Raw genomic sequence first — 27,071 nt, forward strand, 5'->3', positions numbered from 1 at the left:
TGCTTCGACATTGTGGTCATCAGGAGTTTGAAAGGGAGTGGAAAGCAAGGTGTACCGAGTGGGGCCCCACAGAAAAGGCATCCCTCCACCGCAGGGAAGGAACCATAGGTGCAACAAACTGATTAGAGTACCTCTTCTCAGCTCCCAGTGTCCAGTTGAAATGTTATGTTGAATAATTGCTGCAACAGATGGATTGCAATTGAGAGTAATTTAAAGCGGTAGCCACTTCGCTAATTATTCCCATTTGCAGGTGAAGTAAAATGTGTTGCACATTGATCATCACACACATGGGCAGGGCTGTGCACTGTACCACTAGGTGAATGAATGCTTGTCATGGGTGGCCAGGCCAAATTAAGGTGAATGTAGTCCAGTTTCAGGCCAGTCCGAGTCCCTTGGCCAGATGTTCACCCATGTAGGCCAAAACACTGTCCAGCATTTCTGTGAAAGGGTGAGAAGTGGGGTTGTGTACGTTTTCAGGGGTCTACAAATTCTGAAGAGATTGTCCCACAATATTGCCTTTGCCATTCTAAATACTCAAGCTAAGAGGTAGAAGACCACTCCTGACTTTAGAGATACACCTGCTATAAATTGTTACCCATCCTGTTAATATCACCTTTTACTCATGTGAAAAGTACCTATAGAGGAGTTGCCGATAAACGAGCAAACGATTTTGGGATTTAGCGTTCATTTACAACTGATTCATGGTTCAATAAAGGGTCATTTTAAATGAAGAACTTGATGAAGCCTAGACTCCAGATAAAAATAAATCCAGCATAAAACACTCACTTCAAAATGGTAAGGAGAATAAAATGATCAGGTAGTAGAACAAGTTACTTCTTACCTGGTAACGTTCTTTCGATGGGATGTTCCTCCAACGTATTCCTTATCTTGATGGATTCACTTCCAGCTCGCTGGCCTCAGAATTTTTTTTCAGTAGAGGGTGCTGCGCGTCAACGTCCCTCGAGTTGGTGTCCCTCGACAGCCTCTGTATCGGCGTCGGCGTCCTCATGCGAATAAATAGACTTGCGCAGTGTCCGTTGCTCAGTTCTGTTTTGAAGCTTGAAATTAGCTGTGCATGAATTGGTTATTGACCTTGAAGGAGCGTAAGCTGCAACCACAAGGGAAGTTTTACTGAGGGGATGGATGGGAGGGGCGATAAGGAATACGTCGGAGGAACATCCCATCGAAAGAACGCTACCAGGTAAGAAGTAACTTGTTCTTCGAAGGGATTGTGTCCTCCGGCGTATTCCTCATCTTGATAGACTCCCATAGCAGTGGCGTGTAAACGGAGGTGGGAGTAAAATTGTCGTATTCCCCTTTAAGAGTGAACAGAGTGTAATACAGCTTTCCCAAATCTAGTCTCTTGGCTAGAGGAGGAATCCAGATTGTAGAATTTTGTAAAGGTATGTGCGGACGACCATGTGGCAGCCGCACATATGTCTCGAATCGGTACCCCTCTTTGCAGGGCCGAAGAGGCTGCGATACCCCTGGTTGAATGAGCCCTAAGATTTTGAGGGGGCTCTTTCCCTGCCAGTTTGTAACATTCTAGAATGGCTAAAATAATCCATATTGAAATGGTCTGTTTTGTGATTGGCATTATCTTCTGAGTGATGTGGAATTCAGAAACCACCTTTGGGAGGCAATTAGGCTTCACTGGCAGGACAACTTTGTCTTTGTGAAAAATTGTATGAGGGGGTTTACAAGATATAGCTTGTAATTCGCTCACCCTCCTGGCAGATGTCAAAGCCACTAATAAGACAGTTTTAAGGGTGAGAAATCTTAACAAACAAGAGTGGAGTGGTTCAAAAGGAGTACCCATCAGGAAATTTAAGACTAAATTTAAGTCCCATAAGGGAACTTGGAATGGTCTCGGAGTGGGGGGGGGGGGGCGAATAGACATTAGTTAACCCCTTCAGAAATTGTATTACTAAGGGTAATTTGAAATAAGATGGCTCCTCTGCAGTGCACTTGTAGATTGATAGCGCTGCGAGGTAGCCCTTGATTGTACCAACTTGAAGACCTGAATTCGCCAAATGAGTAGAAAGGATAACACCCTTGGTGTACCACATGAAAAGGGTTCAATATTCTTTTCTCTACACCAGCTGCAAAATTTGTTCCGACAGCGGTATAAAGTCTTTGTTGCTGGCCTTCTGGCTGAAAGCAACACCTCCATGACCTCATCTGGGAGGTCCCAATCCTTGTATCTCAACCTTTCAGAAACAAAGCGTGAAGGTTGAGGGTTCTGATGTCTGGATGGAGAACCTGACCTCCCTTCTGTGAGAGAAGATCCTCTGTGTGGAAGACGAATCGGAGGGCAGATGGACATGTCCAGAAGGTCCGGGTACCACGTTCTCCTGGCCCAGTCTGGGGCAATTAGGATCATAGTCTTCTGGAATCTTCTCAACCTCCTGATCATCTGAGGAATGACAGGGACTGGAGGAAACGCGTACAGAAGGGGAAACTCCCAGTCCACTACAAATGCGTCCCCTAGAGCTCCTCTCGGGCGAAATTCTCTTGAACAAAACTGATCGCACTTCCTGTTGATACTGGTGGCGAACAGATCCACTTGAGGGGTTCCCCAAAGGGCGAAGATCTCTTGAAGGACTTCCTGAGCTATCTCCCACTTGTGAGAGACTGCTCTGCCTGTTCAGAGCATCCGCTGTCAAGTTCTTCTCTGCGGCTAAGTGAACTGCCAATAGAGAGAGTACTTCTTGAATTGCCCAAAACCAGAGCTGCATCACCTCTCTGCACAGTGGCAGTGATCCTACGCCTCCTCTTTTGTTGAGGTAGTGCATGGCCACTGTATTGCCTGTCATTATTAGGACATTGTTCCCTTGTACAGATGGCAGAAAAGCCTTGAGCGCTAGTCTGATAGCTCTCAGCTCCAACAGGTTGATATGTATTCTGGACTCCGATGGAGACAAATGACCGCTGATGGTCAAGTCATTGGCATGGGTTCCCCACCCCGTGAGTGAGGCATCCATGACTACTGTTATCTCCGGCCATGGTTGCCAAAACAGTTCTCCTTTCAAAATGTTCTCCCGACAGGCCCACCACTGAAGGTCTCGAGCCACTTTGTCTGGAACCTGAAGGAGATCTGTCATTTTTCCTGAGAATTGCGACCACTGAGCTCTTAGTGCCCACTGGAGAGATCTCATTCTCAGGCGAGCCTCTGGCACAAGGAAGATGCAGGATGCCGTGAGGCCTAGCAACCTCAAAAAGTCGAAGGCTGGGAGACGTTGGGCATTTTGAAACTTGGTGACCATCTGCAGAATATCTTGAGCCCTCGCCTCTGGTGGCGAGGCTTTCCCCAGGGAAGTGTCCAGGACCGCTCCAATGAACTGGAGTCTCTGTGATGGTAGCATCTGTGACTTCTTTAAATTGAGGGGGAAGCCAAGTTTGTGAAGGAAGTGGCAGACATAGTTGGATCTGAGCTTGTTCCGAAGATACTGCTCTGATCACCCAATCGTCTAGGTAGGGGTAGATGTGGATCCCTTCCCTCCTTAGACTTCCAGCCACTACCAACATTAGCTTGAAGACCCTCGGGCAGAGGTCAGCCCAAATGGCAGAACTCGAAATTGATAGTGTTGCCAATTGCGAACCTCCGGTATTTCCTGTGTTTGAGACGGATTGGCACTTGGAAATAAGCATCCTGAAGGACTAGAGATACCAGCCAGTCCTGAAGCTGGAGGGCCTGAAGGATCTGAGAGAGAGTTACCATCTTGAATTTGTCCTTCCTGAGGAATTTGTTCAATTCTCAGAAGTCCAAGATGGGTCTCGGTCCTCCGTCCTTCTTCGGTATCAAGAAGTTGGGGGAATACCAACCCTTGTTCCTCTCCGCTACAGGTACCAGTTCTATGGCACCTTTCTCCAGCAGGTCTAGAATCTCCTGCAAAAGGAGCAGATCTGGAAACTTCAAAGAGTTGTTCCCCGGTGGATGACTCTGAGGGTGCGTAGAAAAGGCAGGCAGTAACCTTGGGCAAATGTCTCCAATGCCCAAGAATCTGATGTAATAGCCTGCCATTCCGTCAGATGTTGAGTTAACCTGTCCTGTATTGGTGTCTTGTGAGGAGAGTCCTCAGAGTGGTTAAGAGGCGGCTGATGCAGATGCCGAGGCTAAAGAGGCACCTGCTGCAGCTTTTGTACTTTGAACCCGTCCACCTCGGGTGAATTTCTTTTGGCCCTTTTTTGAGCCGGCTGTCCTCTGCCTTTTCCGAATGCGGAATAAAAACGAAAGGACCTACCTCTCCAAGAGGTTCCTGAGGGGCGATAGGGAGTTTGACGGATTGCAGCTGCTAGGGATTTTGCTGCTGCCTTGGATGTTTGTAACTTCTCTAGGCTGTCATCGGTCATCTAGGCTGTCATCAGCCTTCTTACCAAATAAAGAAGAGCCGTCAAAGGGCATATTCAAAGGTCTGGCCTGTACATCTGGAGCAAAACCAGACTTTCGCAACCACGCAAATCTGCGGATTGTAGTACATACCGCCATGGCCCTGCTGATACTGTCAGCAGAATCAATGCCAGTTTGAAGGGATTCGCACATTGCGTCTTTACCATCTTTAATGATGTTCAGAAAAGCTTCCCTTTCTTCTCCTTCCGGGAGGCAGTCAGCTGCTGATGAAGCACACTCCCAAAGTGTATGGCTGAATCTTGCGAGCGTACAAGTAGCATTAATGGATTTAAGTGCCATGCTACACACAGAAAATACCTTTTTTGACATAGCGTCAAATCTCTTATCCCTGTCTTGTGGAACAGTAGGGTATGCAGATCTACTGTTCAATGAAGTTGCTGCTTGAACGACCAGACTCTGTGGAGTTGGATGTTTGGACAAATATCGAGGGTCAGAAGCAGATAGTTTTTTGTTAATTAACTGCCGGGATAACCTCAGGAGTTTCCCAGTTGGTCGATATTTTCCTCTGTAATGCAGTATGAAATGGAACCACAGGATCTTCCTGTGGGCCTTTAAGATGTCTGTAAGATCATCTTGTTGAAAAGCAGGTGAAGGTGTAGACCAACCCATGAATTCTGTTATTCTGGCCATTAAAGTTCTATAAGGGGTCTCAGCATGTTCCCCTGGGTCTGCTTTGGCAAATTCTACTTCCGGGGAAGAATCTAACCCACTTGCATCATGCAAGGACTCTGGAAGGTTTTTCAACCTATTATCTTCAGAGATAAATTCCTCTGGTACAGGTGTTGTAGTTCTCTGCAACCCAAAAGGTCTCTCCTGATCAGAATCCTCCCCTTCATAAATAGAGGACAAGGCACTAAAATAATCTGACCTTGGAAAAGGCTTAAAACCCATTTCTAAAGCAGAAGGGGCTAAGATTGTAGTAACCGGTTGAGAAAACGTCAACGTTGTCGACGCGGAAGTCAAAGGCTTCGAAGAAACCGAAAAAGGCGTCGAAAATGTATGAAGCGACCTCGCGGTCATGGTGGAAGCCCTCGGTATGACTACTGACTGTGAAGTAGTGACAGTCGTAGGTTTATCCTTTATCGCTGTCGACATCGGCGTCGAGGACGGCGTCGATTAGACCGATCTATGCGTCGAAGGGGCCTTCGACGATGGTGTCGATGACGCAGTCTTACTGCCTTTACTCGAGGGTTTGTGACGCTCGGGCAGTTTCTTTCGCTGGGTGCAACGACTCGAGGCGTTTTGATTTTTCGGGTTTTTCACCCGGGGTATCACCATTTAGCCGTCTCCGAGGGGGTTGAGGCTGCTTTCTCGAAGACGCTAAGCATCTTTTTACGGAATTCCTCCCACTTAGCTGGAGAGCTGTGTTTTGTCGGGCAGGTGACCCTTTCCGGGGAAACGGAAGAAGACGAAGAAGAGGGAGATCTTCGACACCTCTTTTTCAAATGCTTGTATCTCGAAGAGTGATGGGAACTGCTTCGAGACCTCCAACGAGAATGATTCCTGTGACGGTGAGGAGACGAATGTCTCGACTCTGCCGAGGAAACTTTAGAAGGAGTAGAAGTTTTAAGTCTTGCCTCTTTCTAGCTTCCCCTTACGCTCCTTCAAGGCTTTCGCCGTCATGGACATGCAGTCCTCGCATTCTGAACAATGGTGCTCCGATCCCAGGCACCACAAACAGATTGTGTGAGGATCTGTCAACAACATTTTCTTTCCACAATCTCGACACTTTTTGAAGCCGGACCGTGGGGTCGACGGTTCAGACGAGGAAGCCATGGAAAAGAGTAAGAGATACTCGAGGAATAAGTAGAATCTACTTAATTAACGAACTGAGCAACACGATTCCGAGGCTCATGAAGCACGGAAAAACGTAACTGAGCAACGGACACTGCGCAACTCTATACGCATGATGACGTTGGCGCCGATACGGAGGCTGTCGAGGGACACCAACTCGAGGGACGTCGATGCACAGCACCCTCTACTGAAAAAGTTTTCCGAGGCCAGCAAGCTGGAAGTGAATCTATCAAGATGAGGAATACGCCGGAGGACACAATCCCTTAGAATTTTTTTTTTAAAACGGTCCCAATGGAGCTATTTTGTAGGTGTGACTTTTTTTTAGAACCTTTAAGCAGATATATTTATAAAAGATTCAAAATTACAATTGCACAACTTGGATAAATTGCAGCTTTTCTCTAATACTTCTTTCAGGTGCACTCTTATATGCCAGTCCGTGGGGAGTTTGTTTTGAAAGCTGCTTGCTGTGTGACCAACGGGTTTCTAGTCTCTCCCTTTCTGTGCACCAATTGACTCGGTCCCTCCGATCCTCCATTTTTACCCCTGCTTTTCTTTTGTGGGGAGATGGGTTAGGATATGGGGTGCTCTTTGGCCTTTCCGGCTTATGCCATGCTACCCTATTTTCCTTTTGCAGCTGGTCTTCGCACGTCAACACTTCAGATTTCCACTTAGTGCCTGGGGCACTTGGAGCTGGACCAATCAAGGCATTTTATCTGTTTTTCTGCGACACACTACCAGTGAGGTCTATCGGAAAACATTTGAAACATTGGTAACTGTTTGGGCCAAAAAGTAGCTGGGCCTGAGTAACCAAGGTGGTTTTGGGTTTGGTTGTCACACCGGGGACAAAAGCAAAGCTCTGCTGGTGGAGGCTAATTGTGGTCCTTGGGCTGCAGACCCTTCACATGCCCTTGACAGTGGGCATTGAGATGAAACATAGGTCCTAAGCCCTCACCAGGGTGTTAATACTTCAGACCAGGTCTGCAAGGGCCCACTGCCTTACAGGACAGTTTCCAGTAAATTTACTGAGATTCCTCCTGGGTACTCCTTGGAGTTTCTTGTGCCAGTAGTTAAAGGGCAGAGCCTTCACTTTTGGCATGCTGTAATAGCATTGCCCGCTTTGAGTGGCCTCTTGTGCCAAGTCTACTGAACCAGCTCCTTGTTCTTTTATGGGGCTCCACAATAGTTGACTGAGGGTGCATATAATTAAGGAACCGGGTTTTTGCCAGATGTCTAAATGGCAAAGAGAATTTGCGTCCATTACCCATAGATGCAAAAAAGTAATTTAGCAGGCACGCTTCGCACCTTTCCAGCCAAACACCCGACCCATTTCCTGAACCTCCCGCCCGCTTCCCAACCCTCCCACCACTTGTGATGTGTTGTGTGCAGAAATGCATGGACCAGACGAGAGCCTAGCCCTCCCACGCCCTTGACCCACCCCATCCCCTGATTGGGGCACCTCCGGCATTTAATAGTCCCTCCCAGGGCAGCCCTCTGCCTGATAGCCCCTGTGACTAAGGGCCCCTAGGCAAAGGGCAGCTCCTACATTGGGGACTCCAAACTGTCTGCAGGTGTCAGCAGGGGAAGTCGGTGGCCAGCCGTCAACCAGCAGCTACAATCCAGGTAGGAGTGGTCGGGTGGGGAATAGAGCAATCACTTTACCCTGGAAGACCTACCTCTTGGCAAACTAACCTACACTGTGACAGTATTGACACTGTAAGCCTGCACCACACTGTGATAGCGTTGTTAAGGTTGGCCTGCGTCGTACCCTTGGTGAGTTGTTCATGTTGACTTGAGTCTCATCCAGAGTGCGCCACTCTTATAGTACTGCAAATATTGGTATGTGTCATGCCCTAAGATTTGTTCCCATCAAGTTAATCCACATGCAAAGAATTCCACACTGAGATATTACTGTGTTTAGTGGCCGGTGCCACAAGGGGACAATATTGAGAACATTAGCGTTCAGCGCAACATCGGTCACATCTAGAGTGCCACATTGGGATAGTGCTGTGAATGTTTGCCTATGCCACACTGAAATGGCACTGTGATACTTAGCCTGCTCCACATTGAGATAATACTGTCGCTAGGGGCCTGTTAATTGCATTGAGTCATACCTAGAAAGCGCCACAGTGAGAGTGCCGTGAATACTGGCTTACGCCACACTCTTGGAGAATTGATAGTGTTGCATTGAGCCACACCTAGAGGGTGCCACAGTAGTGATATGATCAGTGTCAATGTTGGCCTGCGCTGCCCCGTAAAGGATTTATCATATTACGCTGAGATAGCACTGTGAACATTAACCTGCGCCTCCTACTACTGTCTGAAGCCCAGGCCTCTCTCCCGCTCTCCAGGAGCCTCAAATCGAGCTGCTCTGATTACTGCTTGTGACTGTTTGAAACCTGGGCGCCTCTGTAGCTGTCTAGTTCTTTCAAATCAAGGCATTTAAGTACTGCCTGCTATTCTGACACCCAGGACATTAACCAAAGGCCAGGGCGGTAAATCTTAAATGTCCTAAATACCGCCAGCCCACTTTGAATCCCAGGCTCTACTATTGCTAACCAGGCATAGCAAATGTAGGCGTTGAATTACCGTCTGCCGATATGTGAATACTAGCCTCCCTCCCGTTCCAAGTGTACCAAATCTTGGTACTCGACTCCTCCCTGCCCCCCCACCCCCTGTCAATTAGATTTCAGGAATGAAGGCGCTTAACCAATTGCTGGGCCGCTCCTAACCTAGATGCCTCCCCAACATTCAGAGATCCTAAGTCAAAGAACATCTCTATTATAACATCAGTGAAACCTAAGCTCCCACTATCTTGTCATTCCAAACCCTGGGCATTCTATTGATGCCTAACGTGAGTCCTATGCTGCCCGACAACCAAGAACACCCAGCAGCCCCCAAAGCCAGTATTCTCCTTCAACCACCAACCCTGCTAACCCCTCCCCATAGCTCCAAATAGGTGAGCCACACGCCCCACTTCTAGTACTCCTCAATTCCCATTTGCAGTGCTCGTTTAGGAAAGGAACACCTTAACCAAGAGACGGAACAGACCGACCAAATTTGATATCACCCAGGCATCAGCGCAATATAAGAGGATAAAATCAATACTGTCATAGCACAAGACATGTCAGGTGGCCATTTGCCCTGTAAACGCTACACCGAGACCAATTCTCGCCACTGAGGACTGAAAATGCCTCTATGCAGAAACAGATGCCGACAAAGAGAGCAGGAAGATGGAACAACTATTACGGATACACAAACTCTGCCCCAGTAGAAGCAGCCTTGAATGCAGAACACATCCCACCAAATACTGCTATCAACAGAACAAACACTGTAAGTGAAAAATCCTTATATCTTACACCATACCTCGCGACAACCACAGAGCCTCGATACTTCAACAACACTGACACCTCAAGACAAGCAAAGAATTCCCCCAAACAACTGGAAAGAAGACGGGCGTACCCAAGAAGGGATTGGGAAGATATCAACCCCTACCATTGATGCCCCCAACAATACCATATGCAACAACTAAGCCCTAGTAGTCAACAACCCAACCACTAATCTAACAGACCGCTTCAACGAAGAAGCAGCCTTCGCTGATCTTCATCCAATCAGCGTCAATACAGAATCGCCCCAATTGAACACCCACAAACTTAAACAAGGAACAAATAATAAACAAAACCAGACCAAAAATATTCATTGCAATTTAATCAATGCAAGGTCAACGGCCAAACATGCCACCGAAATCTACAACCTCCTATGTGATGGAGGTATCGATATCCTATTTGCAACAAACATGGCTAGATGACAAGAGCACCCTCAACAGCTGCCTGCCTGATGACTTCAAATGCGTCCAAGCAAATAGGAAAACCAAAAGAGGTGGTGAACTGGCAGTCATCCACAAGAAACAGTTATCAAATGAAGACCCATTAAACATCAATAAATGCAAATCGTTAATCCTACCCCTATCAGTAAACCCCAAAACAAACCTGAAATTCATATTGATATACAGAATACCAACTTACGATGCAACCTTCGTAGACTCCTTCACAGAAGCAATCGCCAACCTAGCCATCGAGCACAATCTGATCGTCCTGAGATTTCAACGTTTGGTTCAATGAAGAAACCACAGCCACACAAATCTCTAGCCAGCCAACTAGCACCAATGAATCTACATCAACTAGTCAAAGGAGCAACCCACATGATATGGCATTTGTAACGCGCCTATACACAAGTGTCTCAAGGCGCGACGAGGCGGGGGGGGACAAGGGGAGACAGACAACGATCCTACTAGGCCAGGTATCATTCAGATTGCGCAAGTGCAAGGGTAGAAGGGAGGGGAAAAGTGCAAGGGGGAAAGGGAGAGGGGAAAGTGCAGTACATGGTTAATGGCATACAGGATAAAAAACAAGGGCCAGCTAGTGGCAAGTGCTGGGAAGGGGGGCTGTAGGGATACAGACAGTCCCGCAGTGCAGGGGTTGCCAGGGAGGCCGTGCAGGGGAGAGTGGCTGGGCCAAGAACCGAGAACGGTGAGTGGCCCAGTTGCCGATTCAGTGCAGTTTATTTTAGCAGGGGAGAGAAAGCGGAGGCAAAGAGGAAGGTTTTGAGGTGCTTCCGGAACCGGAGATGGTTCTCCTCCAGTTTCAGGGAGGCAGGAAGGCTGTTCCAGAGGGAGGCACCTGCAGCGGAGAGAGATCTGCCCCCAATTCGTTTGGAGAAGCGGCTGACCCTGGGGGAGTTGGAGGTGGATGAGCGAAGAGCTTGAGAAGGAAGATATTTAGGAAGAGAGAGTTGAAGGTATTTTGGCCCAAGGCCCCAGAAGGCCTTGTGGACAATGCAGAGGGTTTTGAACTTGATCCTCGCAGTCACTGGAAGCTAGTGTAGTGATTTCAGTCCTGGAGGGATACGGTCCCTGGGCTTGAGGCCAAGGACAAGTCTCGCAGTCCTGTTCTGGATGAGTTGCAAAGGGCGGAGAGTAGAGGCGGGAAGATTTAGATGGAGGCTGTTACAGTAGTCCAGCTTCGAGAGAACCAGAGCTCTAGAGACAGTGAGCTTCTGGGGGAAGGAGAGGAAAGGAAGGATACCTCTGAGGAGGTGTAGCTGGTAGTGGTAGTGTGACTTCTTAGAGACGTTGGATATGTGAGGAGAGAAGGGGAGTGTGGAGTTGAAGATGACCCCGAGGTTTTTTGCCCTGCAGGTAGGCGCAGGAAGAGGGCCAAGAGAGGCCAGCCAGTGAGCTGCAGGGAAGGAGGGAGTGGGTGTGCCGATGAGTAGGATCTCAGTCTTACTGGCATTAAGGCAGAGGTCATTGGCGGCACACCATTCCTGGATAGCAGAAAGACAGTCAGAGATGAGGGAAGGAGAAGAGGAGGCCGAAGGTAGCCTGAAAATGAGCTGGGTATCATCCGCATAGCACTGAAAGTTGGGGCAGAGAGTGGCGATGCATTGGGCAAGAAGTGCCAGATACTGGTTGAAAAGCCAGGGTGAGATGTTAGATCCCTGGGGAACACCACAGGTAGAGAAAAAGATGTCAGAGAGGAAAGACCCCAGTTGGACCTGGGAGGGTCGGTTGGAGAGGAAAGAGGTCGGCCACGCCAGGGCCTGATCAGTGATACCCAGGTTATCACAGAGACGGTTGAGCAGGATGGCATGGTTGACAGTATCAAAGGCAGAAGAGAGATCAAGCAAAATGAGAGCACATGGAGTGTTAGTCAAGGTTCGAGAGCAGGTCCTCACAGATGTTCAGGAGAGCAGTTTCCGTGCTTCTGGCAGCTCTGAAGCCAGACTGATGGTCATGAAGACTACCGACAGCTTCAGCATGGAGATTAAGCTGGGAGATGGCCAGTTTCTCCAGGAGCTTGCCCAGGAAGGGAGTGATAGAGATTGGGCGATAGTTAGCTGGGCAGGAGGGGTCGGAAGAGGGTTTCTTAAGAAGGGGGTGCACAAGGGAGTGCTGGGGGGGGATGGGAAGACTCCAGAGGCGAAGGAGTGATTGCAGAAGTCAGCAAGGGCAGGAGCCAAGGAGTCGATGTGGTCCTTGATAGTTTTGGAGGAACAGGGGTGGACCTGTTTTGACGAGACTTTCATAGATCAGACTTGTCTTGAAACCTCGTCAGCAGAAAAAATGGGAAAGGCAGAGAAGGGGAGAGGAGGGGGTGGCTGCAGAAGGGCCACGGTAAGAGCAGGGAATAGAGGGGGGGAGGTGATAGGAGGCGAGTGAGGACATGACAGGGCATACACTTGACACAATCTTCGCCAGCAAAAAACTAATTCTCACGCCACTCCCAATTTAAATACTCTGGAGCGACCACCCCATCATTCCCTTCATAATCGCACTGACCATTTCAATGAACAAGCAACAAAACAAGCCACTGATCACCATGAAAAGAAATTGGCGAACCATCAAAATTTCAAACCTAACTGAACTTCTGGAACTCAGGAAACCGCAAGCAACAACTATGGAAGAAGCTGCCCTGGATACAAAATAGCTCTACTCCACAAATGAATCACAACGATTGACTAAATCGCCAAAGAAAAACATTTCACCCAAAAGAGCAACAGCAAAATGGTTCACCCCACTACTCTACATCATGAAAAGAAAAAAACAAAAACGAACTAGATAGATAGGAGGATCAAAAATGACTGCAGAAAAACATATCCTCTCATGCAAAAAGGAAATGCGACAACCGAATCTTCAATGCACCAAACTCCCAAAAAGAACTCTTTAAAATCATAAATGAAATAAAAAATCCACTTGGCTGCTAGAACTTACCAATACCAATGCCAGACTATGCAATGACCTAGCAGACCACTTCAAAAACAAAATCATTACCATCCAATGGATCATACAAAACAGACCATGAAAACAGACTACAGAACCCACCTACCCCTTCGAGGAACGGCCGAACGGCCAAACAAACTCCAAAGCTTCCCGGAATAATCAGTTCAGACATTTGTCAAACTCGTAAATCAAAGCAACAAACCCCACTTCCCCTCCTCCCCACCCCCCAAATACCCCCGGACATATACATATCAATCCTCAAACAAGGAACACCCATGGAATACCACAGGAATGTCTTCAACCTTTCAATCTCAACCGGGAAAGTGCCACAATCCTTCAAATCAGCGTACATCAGGCCATTACTCAAGATAGAGCAGGAAATGTAGAGGACCTCTCCAATTACAGACCCATCTCCATCAACCTGTATCCATCGAAACTGCTTGAAACCTACATATACCAAACAACCCAAGAATTCTTAGAAAAGCACCGTTTACTACACCAGGCAAAATTAGGTTTCAGACCAATGAGAGGAACGGAATCAGCACTCCTCTGAATATGGGATGACCTAAAAGCAGACTCGGACAACAGTACTGCCTTGATACTTCTAGACGTCTGTGGCATTCGACAGTTAACACAACATCCTCATCGAGCGATTGGAAGGATTGGGAATAACTGACAGTGCCCTACTGTGGATCAAATCCTTTTTAACAAACAGAACAGAGACCATCTGGATGAAACCTTTCAAATCCAACCAAAGGGAATCCACATGCGGAAGTACCACAAGGATCATCCTTCTCCCAGTTATTAAACATCTACTTGTCTCAACTGATCAAGATCATCAAAAGCCACGGCCTCACTTGCTACAGGTACGCTGACGATGCACAAATAGCCTACAAAATACAAGACACTCCAGAAGAAAACACAACATTCGAGACCTACCTTTGTGAAATATACGACTGGATGAACTCAAACCACCTCAAAGACAACCCAGGACAAACAGAAATAATGATCCTAATAAAATACAGAGGAAACAACCACTACATCCCTTGGCCAAGGGAACTCTGTACAACCCCAGCCCCATCGTCTACTGAAAAAAAAAAACCTGGGAGTCCTGATGGACATTAAACTTAAAAGCCACAAGTAAACACTTTGATCAAGAAATTATTCTTTTGCCTGCAAGCCGTAAAAAGGATCCTGCCATTCCTGTCATTCATCAACAAAAAATTTACCATCATCGCTCTAGTCATGTCCAGAGCAGATTACGCCAATAGCCTGTACCTGGGTATACCTGAAAGACGACTTAAAAAAAACTACAACGCACACAAAATGCGGCAGCCAAATTGCTCCTCAAATTACCCCAAAGAGAACGCATCACATCAGCACTAAAAACACTACATTGGCTACCAACAAAACAGCGAATCAAGTTTAAATCAATGTGCATCTTGCACAGAGCAATCCACAACCAAGGCGCAGGGTTCCTGAGGCCCAAATTAGCCCTAAATCACCCAACAAGGACGCTCGGATCAAGCAGGGACATCCGCTTGGACCTAAACCCTACAATAAAAGAAAATTCAGAGGATCTTCTTTCTCTGACCTTGCACCAAAAACTTGGAATGACTTACCAGAGAACATAAGTAACACAAGAAAACTCCTCAAATCCTGGCTCATCACCTCATTACTAGAACGCCTGCGGGGGCATATACACAGCTGAAACGAAGATGAGGCAAGAAAACGCTACCCCCTCACTCCCAAGGAAGACACTCTGACATAGCAAACATACCAACTGAGAGATGGATATAATAGGACGAAAATAAAGATTGAATACACAGCTAGATCTGGACAGAAGGACAAGGACAATTTATCAATAGCACACTGGCCTCAAAATGACACACAAGCACCAATAGAACACCAACGGAAATTGATAGCAAGGGGGCATGTGACTGCTAATTTTCAGCACCAATACCAGAGAGGGTGACTTGACACACCCCGTCCCATTACACTAAATCCAAATAGAACACAGCTGGGAACGTGCCACACCATCACTCAACAATTAGCTGGACAAGAAAGAAAATGGAAATTAAGCCCATCTACAGGAATGCTGGATACATAGAACAAGATCCGCATGGACTAGGATATATAACCCACTAAACCCAAGCTCAAATCTCTGCACACTTAATTCTCCTTAAAATCCACACAACCATCTTCTTGCTCAGCAAACTGCATGCAGTTCACACCGCAACAACAAAAAAACCACATAAACCGCACCAACAGCACACAAGGTCTTGCATCTGTCCGATACTCACACCAAAGCTCAGTGCACAGTGAAAACCGAACTGAAGCCTCTAACAGCACACCACTTCTCTCACTTTACTACTACTCCCTCTTCACCCGACTAACCTAACCAACCTTCTTGTTTACAGATCCGCCTGGGGACCAATTCTGTTGGTGACGGTGTGTGGTATAAATCCTTTTTAAAATTTAACATATCCTGAAGAACACCAGACTTCGCTCAAGGCAGGAGACTGTCACTGTGGGTAAAATGGGCACAGCAAGGAGGATGACATGGTTTCAAACTGCCTCCCTTCCTCTATATGGACCTGTGGACCTCTGCGATTAGAGGACCCTCAGTCATCTGCCACTTTTGGAACAACTGCATGCCATAATTAGCAAAAAACTGCTCAATGAGGGAATGCTCTGTGCAAGGGATGCCTTTGACTGAGGACAATGTGTGGTCCTTTTTGAATTCTTATAGGAAACTAACTTGTGCCCCTATTTGGAGAGGCAAAAAGTGTGAAAAAATCTTCCTTCAGTTGGACATAAAAGAAAGATATTGACCCTTCAATGGAGTTTTTCCATCTGTCTGCAAACTAGAAACTCGCCACAAAGATCCCCAAACTAGATGGCTTAATACCAAGTTCCTTTATTGGGCCAGGAATCTGAGCATTTCCAATAAAAATTCTGCCAAAGACTGGATTTGGGAGGCAGGCCAAAATGGGGAAGGCCATGTGGGAGACCCCAGGCAGAGCCACAGTTTACGGCCAGGGATTAACGGACCTAGTGAGAGTGCATTATGTGCAGACGGACTGGGTCGCCCCCCCCACTCCCAGTGGTCGAAGTGTATGAAAAGAAGGGGTACTATGTTCCCTACAGGCCTGCCCCCGCTACCCACAAACCCCATCAACACGCCCCCTCCCATGCACAATCCAAAGCCTCAAACACATGTGCCTGCTGTTTAAGGGAACGTTGATTGCACTGAAGTGCAAGTTTCGACTTCTTCCTACACTTTTATTTTTAAAACGGAACAATTTTTTAAAAATTATAGTAGAGGAACAGTAAAACGTAATAAAAAAAAAAATAGAGGAGCACGGCTCCCACCCACTTCCACTGGTCGCCCCTCTGAAAAATAAGGCTACACCGAAAAGTGGGAACAGAAATGAATGATTTGTTACAGGCAAAGGTAAGGTAAGTTTAACCTTAAGGATCACTGTACGCCGTAAGCAGGCTTGCTGGGCAAGGCTTGAAGTTCACTTACACTGCGAGCTGATGTAAGAGAAGAAGAATGTAATTTAACCATGGTAAAAAAAATTTCGACTGGCTGTTCCTCCCACTTATTCCTCATTTTATATCTCCATATCCAGCTTTAGCTGCTCTGAAATGTGTTTACCAGCAAGGGGGTGCTGCGCGTCGATGCCAGCCGACTCAATGTCATGGTATATAGCGCGTGCAGAGACCATTGGCTTCAGATCCATTTTTACATGTATTGGTTTATCCTACGCCGAACAGCTGCTCACCATGAAAGAGCATAAGCTGCAATGACATGGAAATTCTACTGCGGAGTAGGCTGGGAGGGGCAATGAGGAATACGTGGGGGGAACATCCAGTCAAAAGAACGTGAACATGGCCAAGTAACATGTTCTTTGAATGGCTTGTGTCCTCCCATGTATTCATCTTATGATAGACTGCCAAAGCAGTATTTTCATCTTTAGAGAGGGAGTCAGAACTTACAGTTTCCAATTAGGAGTTATTTATTGGTCTGTATGTACAGAATGTAACACTGCCTTCCCAAAAACACCTTCCTGACCTGAGGAAGAGTCCAGACTATAATGCTTGCTGTGGACTAAGCACCATGTTGCAGCCGCACAAATATGCTTAATTGGGACTCCCCTCTGTAAAGCTGAGAAAGTAGCCATACCCCTTATCGGATGTGCTCTGACAACCTCAGGAGGATATTTTCCAGCTAATCTATAGCATTCTGAGATTCCTAGGATGATCCTCCTAGATAGTTTGTTTGAGACTGCCATACCCAACATAAGGCCTGTGTAACCAACAAAAGGTTGATCGTCCTATCTTAATTTAGACATTCTAGAAATGTAGAAAATTAGTGCCCATGTTGGGTCAATCCTGTGTAGCCTATCCTTTTCCTTTCCAGGATGAGGTGGGGGATAGAAAAAAGGTAGAATGATTTTTTGAGTTAAATGAAACTGACACCATTTTTTGTTTGGAAGGTAAGTTTAACCTTAAGGATCATTGTACACCGTAAGCAGGCTTGCCGGGCAAGACTTGAAGTTCACTTACACTACGGGCTGATGTAAGGGCCACTAAAAGGATGCTTTTTAAGGCTAACTATCTTAAAGGACCGGAGTGTATGGGCTCCAATGGAGCACACATTACGAATTTCAGAACTAGGTTGAGATCCCAAACCAGGACTTGAAAAGGGACCTGAGGAAAAACAATAGTCGTTCAAAAACCAGTGGAATCTTTAAGAGATACCTCTTCAGAGAAGTGCTTGAAAATAGATAGCGCTGCTAGATGGCCTTTAATAGTACAAACCTGAAGCCCCGGATTGGCCAGGTGTAATAAGAATAACACCACCATGGGTGTATTGCATGTAAAAAGGTCCACATTCATATCCCTGCACCATCATTTGTTCTGACAAGATTTCCTTGCTGGCCTTAAGATCTCAATTCTATCATCCGGGAGGTCCCAATCCTTATATCTCAGTCTCTCAAACCATGCGTGAAGGTTGTGTCTTGAACTCTGGATGGAGAACCCGACCCTTCTCTCGCGAGAGAAGATCCTCTTTTTGGAAGATGTTATTGGAGGACAGATGGTCATGCCCAAGAAGTTCCGGGTACCATGTCTTCTGGCCCAATCCGGGGCAGTTGGGATCATGGATTTCACAAACTTTCTCAACCTCCTGAACACGCGAGGAATGACTGGGACCGGAGGAAACGCATACATGAGTGGAAACTCCCAGTCCACTATAAACACGTCCCCTAAAGCTCCTCTCAGGGGAATGTCCCTAGAGCAGTGCAGTTCACACTTCCGGTTGACACTGGTCATGAACGGATCTACTTGAGGGGTTCCTCCAAAGGGTGAAGGTCTCATTAGGAGACTGTGCTCTGCCTGCTTAGAACATCCGCTGCCGTATTCTCCTCTCCGGCTAAGTGAACAGAGAGATTCCTTTGTGAATTGCCCAGAACCAGAGCTGAATTGCCCAGAACCAGAGCTGAATTGCTTCTCTGCCGTGTGGTAGCGACCCTACGCCTCCTCTCTTGTTGGGGTAGTACATGGCCACCATCATTACCAGGACCACCGTCAGCACTTGTCTGATTGCCCTCCACTCCAATAGGTTGCTGATGGAGACCAGTAACCGCTGATAGATCGTTGGCCTGGGCTTCCCTGCCCCATGATTGAGGCATCCGTCACAAAAGTTCTCTTTGGCCATGGTTGTCAAAAAGCTTCTACTTTAAAATTGTGTTCTTGCAGGCCCACCACAGAGAAGGTCTTCGGAACCTGAAGGTGTGACATCCTGCCTGAAAATTGGGACCATCGAGTCCTGAGGGACCATTGAAAGGATAGCTTTCTCAGGCAGGCCTCTGGCACAAAGTAAATGCAGGATGCTATTAGGCCGCGCAACCTCAAAAACTCGAAGGCCAGAAGACGCTAGGCACTCTGGAATTTGGTGACAATCTGCAGAATGTCTTCAGCCCTCACCTCGCGTGGCAAGGTTTTTCCCAAGGAAGCATCTAGGACAACTCTGATTAATTGGAGCCTTTGAGCTGGTATCATGTGAGACTTCTTGCAATTGAGGGAGAACCCCAGTCTGTGAAAAGGAGTAACTGGTGGAGCTGAGATGTTCCATGGCCTTTTCGGGGGAAATGCACCCTGATAAGCCAATTGTCCCGGTAGGGGTTGACGTGAATCCCCCTCTCCTGAGACTCGCTGCCACCACCACCATCAACTCAGGTGGCGGTCAGCCCAAATGGCAGAACGCGAAACTGATAAATCAACAGCGAACCTCAGGTACTTTCTGTACTTGTGATGGTTTGGCACATGAAAAGTAAGCATGCTAAAGGTCCAATGATACCATCCAGTCCTGAAGCTGGAGGGCATGAAGGATCTGTGAAAGGATTACCATCTTGAACTTGTCCTTCCTGAGGAACTTGTTCAAGTCGACTCGATCCTCCGTCCTTCTTGGGTATTGTAAAGTAAGAGGAGTACCAACCCTTGTTCCTCACCGCTACAAGTACCGGTTCTATAGCACCTTTCTCTAGCAGGGTCAACATTTCCTGCATATGGGGCCGATCTGGAACTTTGAAAGAGCTGTTCCCTGGTGGATGATCCTGAGGCCTTTTTAGAAAGGGAAGGCAGTAACCCTGGGCAACTGTTTTGAATGCCCTTGGATCTGAAGTAATACCCTGCCATTCTTTCAGCTGCTGCGAGAGTCTGCCTCTCACTGGGGTCTTGTGGAATAAGGCTTCAGAGAGGTTTTGAGGCGACTGAAGCAGGCGCTGTGGGTAAAGCAGCCGTTGCCTGGGCAGTCCTGACACTTCTGCCCTGTCCCACCAGAGGGGAATCTTCTCTGACCTCTGATTCAACAGTCCTTGCCCGCTTCCAGCTGAGTAATGGAGAAAGGACCTGCCCCTCCAAGCTGTACCAGTGGGGCAAGATAGTTGTGGCTGTCCGATTGCAGCGCCAAAGGATTTGGCTGCTGCTTTGGAGGTCTGCAGCTTCTCCAGTCAGCCTTGCTGCCAAATAAATATGCTATCAAAGGGCATGTTAAGACATCTAGACTGCACATCTGGAGCAAGACCAGACTTTCTCAACCAGGCAAATCTGTGACCAGTCTGGAGGGATTTGCACATTGCATCTTTCCCATCCTTGACAATGATTAAGAAGCAGTCTCATTCTTCCCCTTCGGAAATATGTTCAGCCACCATCGTTATGCAATACCACAAGGTTAATGTGAACTTGGCCAGTGCACATTTGCCGATTTAAGTGGCATATTCCCTGCGGAGAGAACCATTCTAGCCAAAGCGTCATAATGCTTGTCATCTCTGTCAGGGGTGTGAGGGGATTGGGGGTAGTTAGATATGCATTTTGTTTGGCTGTAGAAGTGGCAGCCTGAACTACCAAACTTTCGGGAGATAGTAAGGGTCACTGCACTTTACTTCCAGTGTCTGACAATTGGCATCAACTCTCCTTTGTAAAGCTACATGGAAAGGAAGAATAGCGTCCTCCTGGGGTCTCTTATCTAAAATATCACTGCGTTTGTTCTTCTCAGTGGTGCAGGCCTTTTCCATCCCAGGTATTCTATGACCCTCGAGATCATCTGTTTAAAGATCAATCGGCATGGTCTGAAGGATCTGGTCTGCCAAACTCTATCTCTGGGTAAGTGTCCAACTCACTTGCAGATTGCAGGGTTTCATGAAGGTCTTTTATTCTCGAGTCCTCTGAGGTTAAGGCCTCTGAAACATTTGGTGTCCCATACTGTAACCCAAAGGGATGTGATTCATCTGAAGACTGCTCATCCTCCTAAATTGAGGAAAGAGATTTGTTTCTCAGGCATTGGGGTGAAAATGTTGTTTACTTCCTTTGAGAGTTTTACCAGTTGTGTTAACAATGGCATCAAAGTCTTTGTCGAGGGCTTCGATGGTTGTGTTGTTGAGGCTATTTTAGGCATCGACTTGGAGTCTTTTGGCCCCACTGGCATCTAGGATTTTGGCTTCAAAGGAGTATTTGCTCTACTCGAGGGCTTCCGAGGAGTTTTCTCCTGGATACTCTGGCCCGAAAGTGCACAGGTTTTGTCCTTTTCCTTTTTGTGTTTGTCAACATTGGCACGGCTCATATCTATCTGTCTTCAAGCGGGTCAAGGCCGCATTCTCGAATACTTTGAGCATCTTTAGTCTAAACTTCTCCCACTCACCCGGTGAGGCCGAGTTTGTTCTGGCACGACTTCCGTTCCGGGGAGGAACTCTATGACGAAGATGGCTATCGTTGGCGCCTTATCTTCGACCACCTGAGGATGAGTGGTGTGAGTCACTGCATGATCGGGACCTTCTAGCTTTCTTCTGACGAGGAGGAGTCTGGACTCGGTTTGTTTTTTTGACAGGGTTGTCGGAGGGGATTTGAGACCAACCTGCGGCTGACTTCCCTCTACTATGCTCTTTCAGGGCTTTCGCGATCGATAGGCAGGACCCACACTCTGATGTTAAATGAGTGGATCCTAAGCACCAGAGAGACACCCGATGGTATTCTGTAAGGTACATTTTTCGCCCCACAGTGGACATTTTTTTAATCCAGACCTCCGGAGTCGAAAATGCGAACGACCATGTCATCTTTTTCAGTAAATATAAAAGGCTTCTTGACCAGGAACAAAAGCGCGCCAGAATTACAAAGCAATAGCTCTCCTTGGAAAAACAGAACTGAAGCAAACGGTCGCTGTGCACGCTATATACCATCAATGATATTGACAGAGACAAAAGGCCCTCGAGGGACACTGAGTTGGCAAGCATCGACGCGCAGTGTCCCAAACCCCTTGCCGGAAATTATTTTTCCAGAATAGCTAAAGCAGGGTATGGAGATATCGTACAAATGAGGAATATGTGGAAGGACACAATCCATTCAAAGTAGGCTTATTGCCAGCAATCTCATTGGACCTAGGAGGACGGGGGTGGAGGGGCTACCCTTGGATGCAGGGGTTGGGTGGGTGGGAAGGAAGGGACATCAAGGGGGGGGGAGTGAAGGGTTGGAGAGGGAAACGTTTTAGTGGGGAGGCAGCCGGGAAGGAGCAGAGGGCGATAGTCTGGGAAGAGAAGAATGAATGGGCAGTTGGGGAGTAGTGAGATTGAGGTTGCTAATGAGACTGGGAGAGGAGAAGGGAATAAGGGAGGGACAGGACGAGAGGCAGGACTAGGGATAGGGGGAGAGGAAAGGAGGGGGAGAACAAGATAGAGGATGGGTAAGGACTCGGAGGGGAGAGGGAGGGCGGGCGGGAAGGCAAGGGGGAGGATGGGGTGATGATTAGGTGGAACAAGGGTAGAAAGGGAAGATGAAGGGGATGGGGCAGAGTGAGGACGTGGGGGAGGACTACTGGTGGAAAAATGGAGCAGGTTTGGTAGAGGGCATGAAAGATCTGAGGAAGTGTGACCATCTTGAACTGGTCTTTGCTTAGGAACTTGTTCAAGTATCTCGTCCAAGATGGATCTCAGTCCTCTGTCCTTTTTGGGGGATCCAAAAAATATGGGGTACCATCCCTTGTTCCTCTCCGCTACAGGTACCTGTTCTATAGCACCTTTTTCTAGCAGGATTAAAACTTCCTGCACAATGAGTGGGTCCAGAACCACCAGAGAGCGGTTCCCCGGTGGATTGTTCTGAAGTCTTCTTTAAAGGGAAGGCAGTAAATGTGGGCTAGTTTCCAGAGCCCAAGCATCCAAATTAATGTCTCGCCATTCTTCTAAATGCAGAGACAATATGCCACCCACAGGTGAACTGTGACTCAAAACCTCAGTGGTTTTGTGGCGGCTGCTGCAGAGGCAGATGGTGTTAGGCAGAATTGCATGCAGTACCCTCTGGGACCACCACACACAATTAGGACTACAGGTGTTGGCCAAACCAACCTTTGGTATACGTCTGTACCACACAGTTTTTGGTAGAGAGGTGAGCAGCCAGGCTTATCTCAAGAGTGAATGTGAGCAGTACAAGTAGTTACACAGGGGACTTTTAATCACAGTGGTTCAAGTCGACACTTACACTCAAGGTTTCTTGGTAAAACGCGTATTAATTTATTACACAATCATTTAGAAAACATTTCACTAGAAGACCACTTAATATTATATACCAATATACTTCAATACAAGACCACGATTTTGAGACAGTTTGAGCTCCCCTGAAATAGGAGTCAAATGGCAGTTCAATTACTTAGAAGTGAGCAAAAGGGATAAGCTAAGTAGAACAGATCACATATACGTGTTACAGTCAGTGCAAATAGTTTCAGTTCACCGGAAGAGTTCAGTTCAAGTCAATAGGCCAGGCCAAAGTCAATGGGATAGTGTTCTGGATAGGAAAGAGCAGTTCTGGCATCAAACGATAGTCTTTGCAAAAGTTCTCAGAAGTAGTTTAGGCGAAAAAGAATCATTTGTTGGGTCACAAGCTGATTAGGCCTGCAAGTTGGGAAGGTTTCACAAACTTTCACTGCAAGAGTTGCGTGTTCTCAATCGAGTTGGCACAGTACCTTAGTATGAAGAAACAAATGCAGCTGAAGTCGTTGGTTCCTGGCAGTTCCTGCCGATCTCACTGTTCCTGAGCCTCAGTCATGGGGACAAGAGGGAGGACGTTGGGGGACTACTGCACGGGATCGGCGAAAAAGCAAACAAAATGGAGTCACTTCAGTTCGAGTAGCTGTTCTTCAAGCACACAAGCTGGTGTCTTTCCCCCTGGTTAATCCTAACCAGCTTCAAGAATGGTATCCAGGTGGCTTACGAGTTGATTGGTCCCACCAACTCAAAGGAAGAAGTTGTCCTTCAAGGAGCTTCTCTGTCGAGATGAACTTGGTAATTCGGACCTGCAGCAGGGCTTCACATGGCAAACCAACGGTCCAGGAGTTGCAGCAGCTGTCCTCTTCCAGCTTGTCTCTGGTTCCAGAGGTCGACTCTGCTTTCCAGTCCAAGAGACTCGCCTTTTAAACCGTTCTTTCATTCCAGCCTAGCTGTCACTCACCCAGCAGAGTGGATGTCCTTAACGGATAGTCAGCCAGCCAATCACGCCACAGTGCATTTGAGTCTCCTGGGAGACTAAGCACAGGGAGTCTCTGGCACCTCCCTCATTTCTTGCCCACCCCAGATACTCAGACGCCAGAGGTGGTCTTCAGTCCTGAGGCCCACCAAAGGCAAATGACCAAAGGGACCAAACCTAGAAGGACCTTTCCAAAAGGGAATGGTGAAAAATGACTGGGACCTGTTTAAACAAAGGGGCTTAAGGTGCCATCTTGACAAACATTGCTCCCGCGATTTTTAGCTACCGGTGTTTGCGGTTGGGAAAAATCATGGTAGGTAGTTCTAAAACCACTGCCACCAGCCTTTTCACTGGGAAAAGCTAGCATTTGACTGCGACATGAGTATTTACACACAGGGAATACTATGTAACCCCTCCAGCGCTCCATTGTAAAATGGTGTGTGCTGGGTCTAGTAATTTGGAAAGACTAGAAAAGTCAATTTCACTTTACGTTCTCTGGGAAACAGTTTATCCCAGAGAAGGTATTTAAACCTTTGGGAAGTCCTAAAAAACATCCCTGTGTCACTGCACTGAGGGTGCTGTGTAACGCACATGAAAAGATGATGCCTATGGAGTTATCTAAAAACTCCATAATCAAAGAACACAAGTGAAAAACATGCATTAAAATACATGAGTGGGGAAAAAAGGCTCACACTTCCCAGGAAAAAAATCCAAGTGCTCAAAATCCAGCAAAGTTGCTGGGGGTCTCTAAAGTGAAGGGAATTAGCACATTTATGAGAATTCTCCCTAACACTGGTAAGGAGGCTGCTGCTTGAGCTGGCTTAGCAACGCTACCTTGTCCACTACGAGGACATTTTCTCTGGCCCTTCCAACTGAGGAGGAGTAGTAGTGAAAAGATCTACCCCTTCAAGGTTGCCCACTAGTACAAAATGCTGAGGTTGCCTAACATCGGCCCCTTAAAACTTGGCTGCCAGCTTTTGAGGTCTGCACTTTCTCAAGGCTCTCGTCAGCCTTGCTGCCAAAAAGATGAGACCCGTCAAAGCCATGTTGAGAAGCCTAGACTGCACATCCGGTGTAAAACCTGACCTCCTGAACCACGCATATGTACGCACTACGGTGCTGGTAGCCATGGATCTGCCGACACTATCTGCAGTATCCAATCCTGACTGAAGGGATTCCCAGCTAGCTTCTTTGCCATCATTAATTATAGCTAAGAAGCCGTCCCTTGTTTCCCCCTCCGGAATACGCTCTGCCACCATAGATACGCTATCCCACGGAGTGTACGAAAATATTGCTAGGTCACAAGTGGGGATAGTTTTCAGTGCCATGCTCCCTGCTGAAAATACCTTTCTTGCAGGAGGGATGTTAGGGTATGCTGTCTGTTTCGAAGTAGCTGCAGCTGCCTGCACCACCAGACTCTCCGGAGTGGAGTGTTTCAATAGGTAGTCAGGGGGTTGAGGGGGGGTCACTACTGGAGGATTGGTATTTTTTTGTCATATTCATATTAGCTGCTGGATTGGTCTTTAAAGTTTCCCAATTTCTATCCACCCTTTTTTGTAATGCCATATGGCAGAGCAAAACAGAGTCAGTCTGAGGACCCTTATACAAAATATCGGTTAGCTTATCTTCATAATGGAGTGATGGTCTGCTCCATCCGATGCACTCAACTCTGGACATGTCGACTGAAGCGTTAGCGTGTTCAGTTCGGGTGAAGTATCACTCCACTTGTAGACTGTAAATGATCCTATAAGTCCTATAAGTCCTTAATTCTGGACTCCTCTGATATTAGACACTCTGGAACACTGGGTGTCCCATATTGCAACCCAAAGGGAGCATCTTCCTCATCAGAGCATTCCTCATCTTCATAAATTGAAGGGAGTCATTTGAAAAACTCCTTTCTGGGAAGAGGAGCATAATTTTCCCAGGAATAGAAGATGCAGGCTTCAATCACATCGCAGGCTTTATTTTTCTCTGTGCTGGTCATCGGATGAAGGCCTCGAGGCCTCCTGATGTTTGTCAGGCCTTTTTCCTGGGCTCAAGGGCGCACAGGATTTTGAGCGAGACCTATCCTTACCGGCTTGCTTAGAAGGCTCGGTATGAGCATGACCTTTTTCGAAGATTTTCAACTTTTCCTTTCGGAAAGCTTCCCATTCAGCAGGGGTAGACTTTTTTTTTTGTGGGACAGGCAACCCTTTCAGGAGAGGCGTTGGACGAAGAAGACTTCTTCTATGTGAGAACCACTCCTAGACCTAGAGCGCCTTGCTTTCTTATTCGAGGAGATTGTCCTCTCGAATCGTCTGCCGAAGGCCTAGCAGGTCGGGGTTAAGGGGATTTGGATATTTTCCCTACCTGGAGTGTCCCTTCCGCTCCCTCAAGGCCTTTCCTGTCGTGGACTGGCATGTGTCGTGGCCCTCGCTGAGGCACCATAAGCAGACACTGTGCAGGTCGGTAAGAGACCTCTTGAACCCGCAGTCTCGACATTTTTTAAAGCCAGTCTTCGGTGACGGACATGAAGATTAAGATGAAGACATAATGAAGGATTTTCGAAGTATTTCTTGAAGGAAATCGTCGGACAATGAGGCGTGTCTGACTTTCGCTGTCGAAGCAAATGGTGTCACGGAAAAACACAACTGAGGCCGCGCATGCTATAGACCCTCTGTTTTCATCCTCGACTGAGGCCTTTGAGGGACTTCGACTCAACGCTGTTGGGCAAGATTTTATGCAGTACCCTTTAGGTGCACTACAATAAACTTGACCTTCTGGCAATAGGGACCCAACCTTCGGTATAAATCTGAACTACACAGGTTGGTAGTGTGGTCGGGCTGCCAGGCTTATCTCAAGAGGGGTCAATGTGAGCAGTAATGTTGTGACAGAGTTTCACAGTACAGTTATCCAAATAAACACTTAAACTCAAGGTTCCTTGATAAAACAATTATTAATTTATTTCAGTTACATGTTTTGCTCCCTTTCTTATATAACACTTAAATATACTTCAAAACGCACTCTGTTTCTCTAAATCGGATGACACCCATTGGGGATGGCGCACACACTTCCTACACCCTCAGGTGACTT

At 47.2% G+C, this 27,071-nt stretch overlaps 1 protein-coding gene across 5 annotated transcripts in view; it reads left to right on the top strand.

The window, feature by feature from the left end:
* The window catches only part of CDON (cell adhesion associated, oncogene regulated), a 668,575-nt gene that overhangs the window by 365,654 nt on the left and 275,850 nt on the right, over positions 1 to 27,071 (top strand). The window lies entirely within an intron of this gene.

The sequence above is a fragment of the Ambystoma mexicanum genome, chromosome 9 (assembly GCF_040938575.1).
Source record: "Ambystoma mexicanum isolate Mex_15411 chromosome 9, UKY_AmexF1_1, whole genome shotgun sequence".
Taxonomy (NCBI): domain Eukaryota; kingdom Metazoa; phylum Chordata; class Amphibia; order Caudata; family Ambystomatidae; genus Ambystoma; species Ambystoma mexicanum.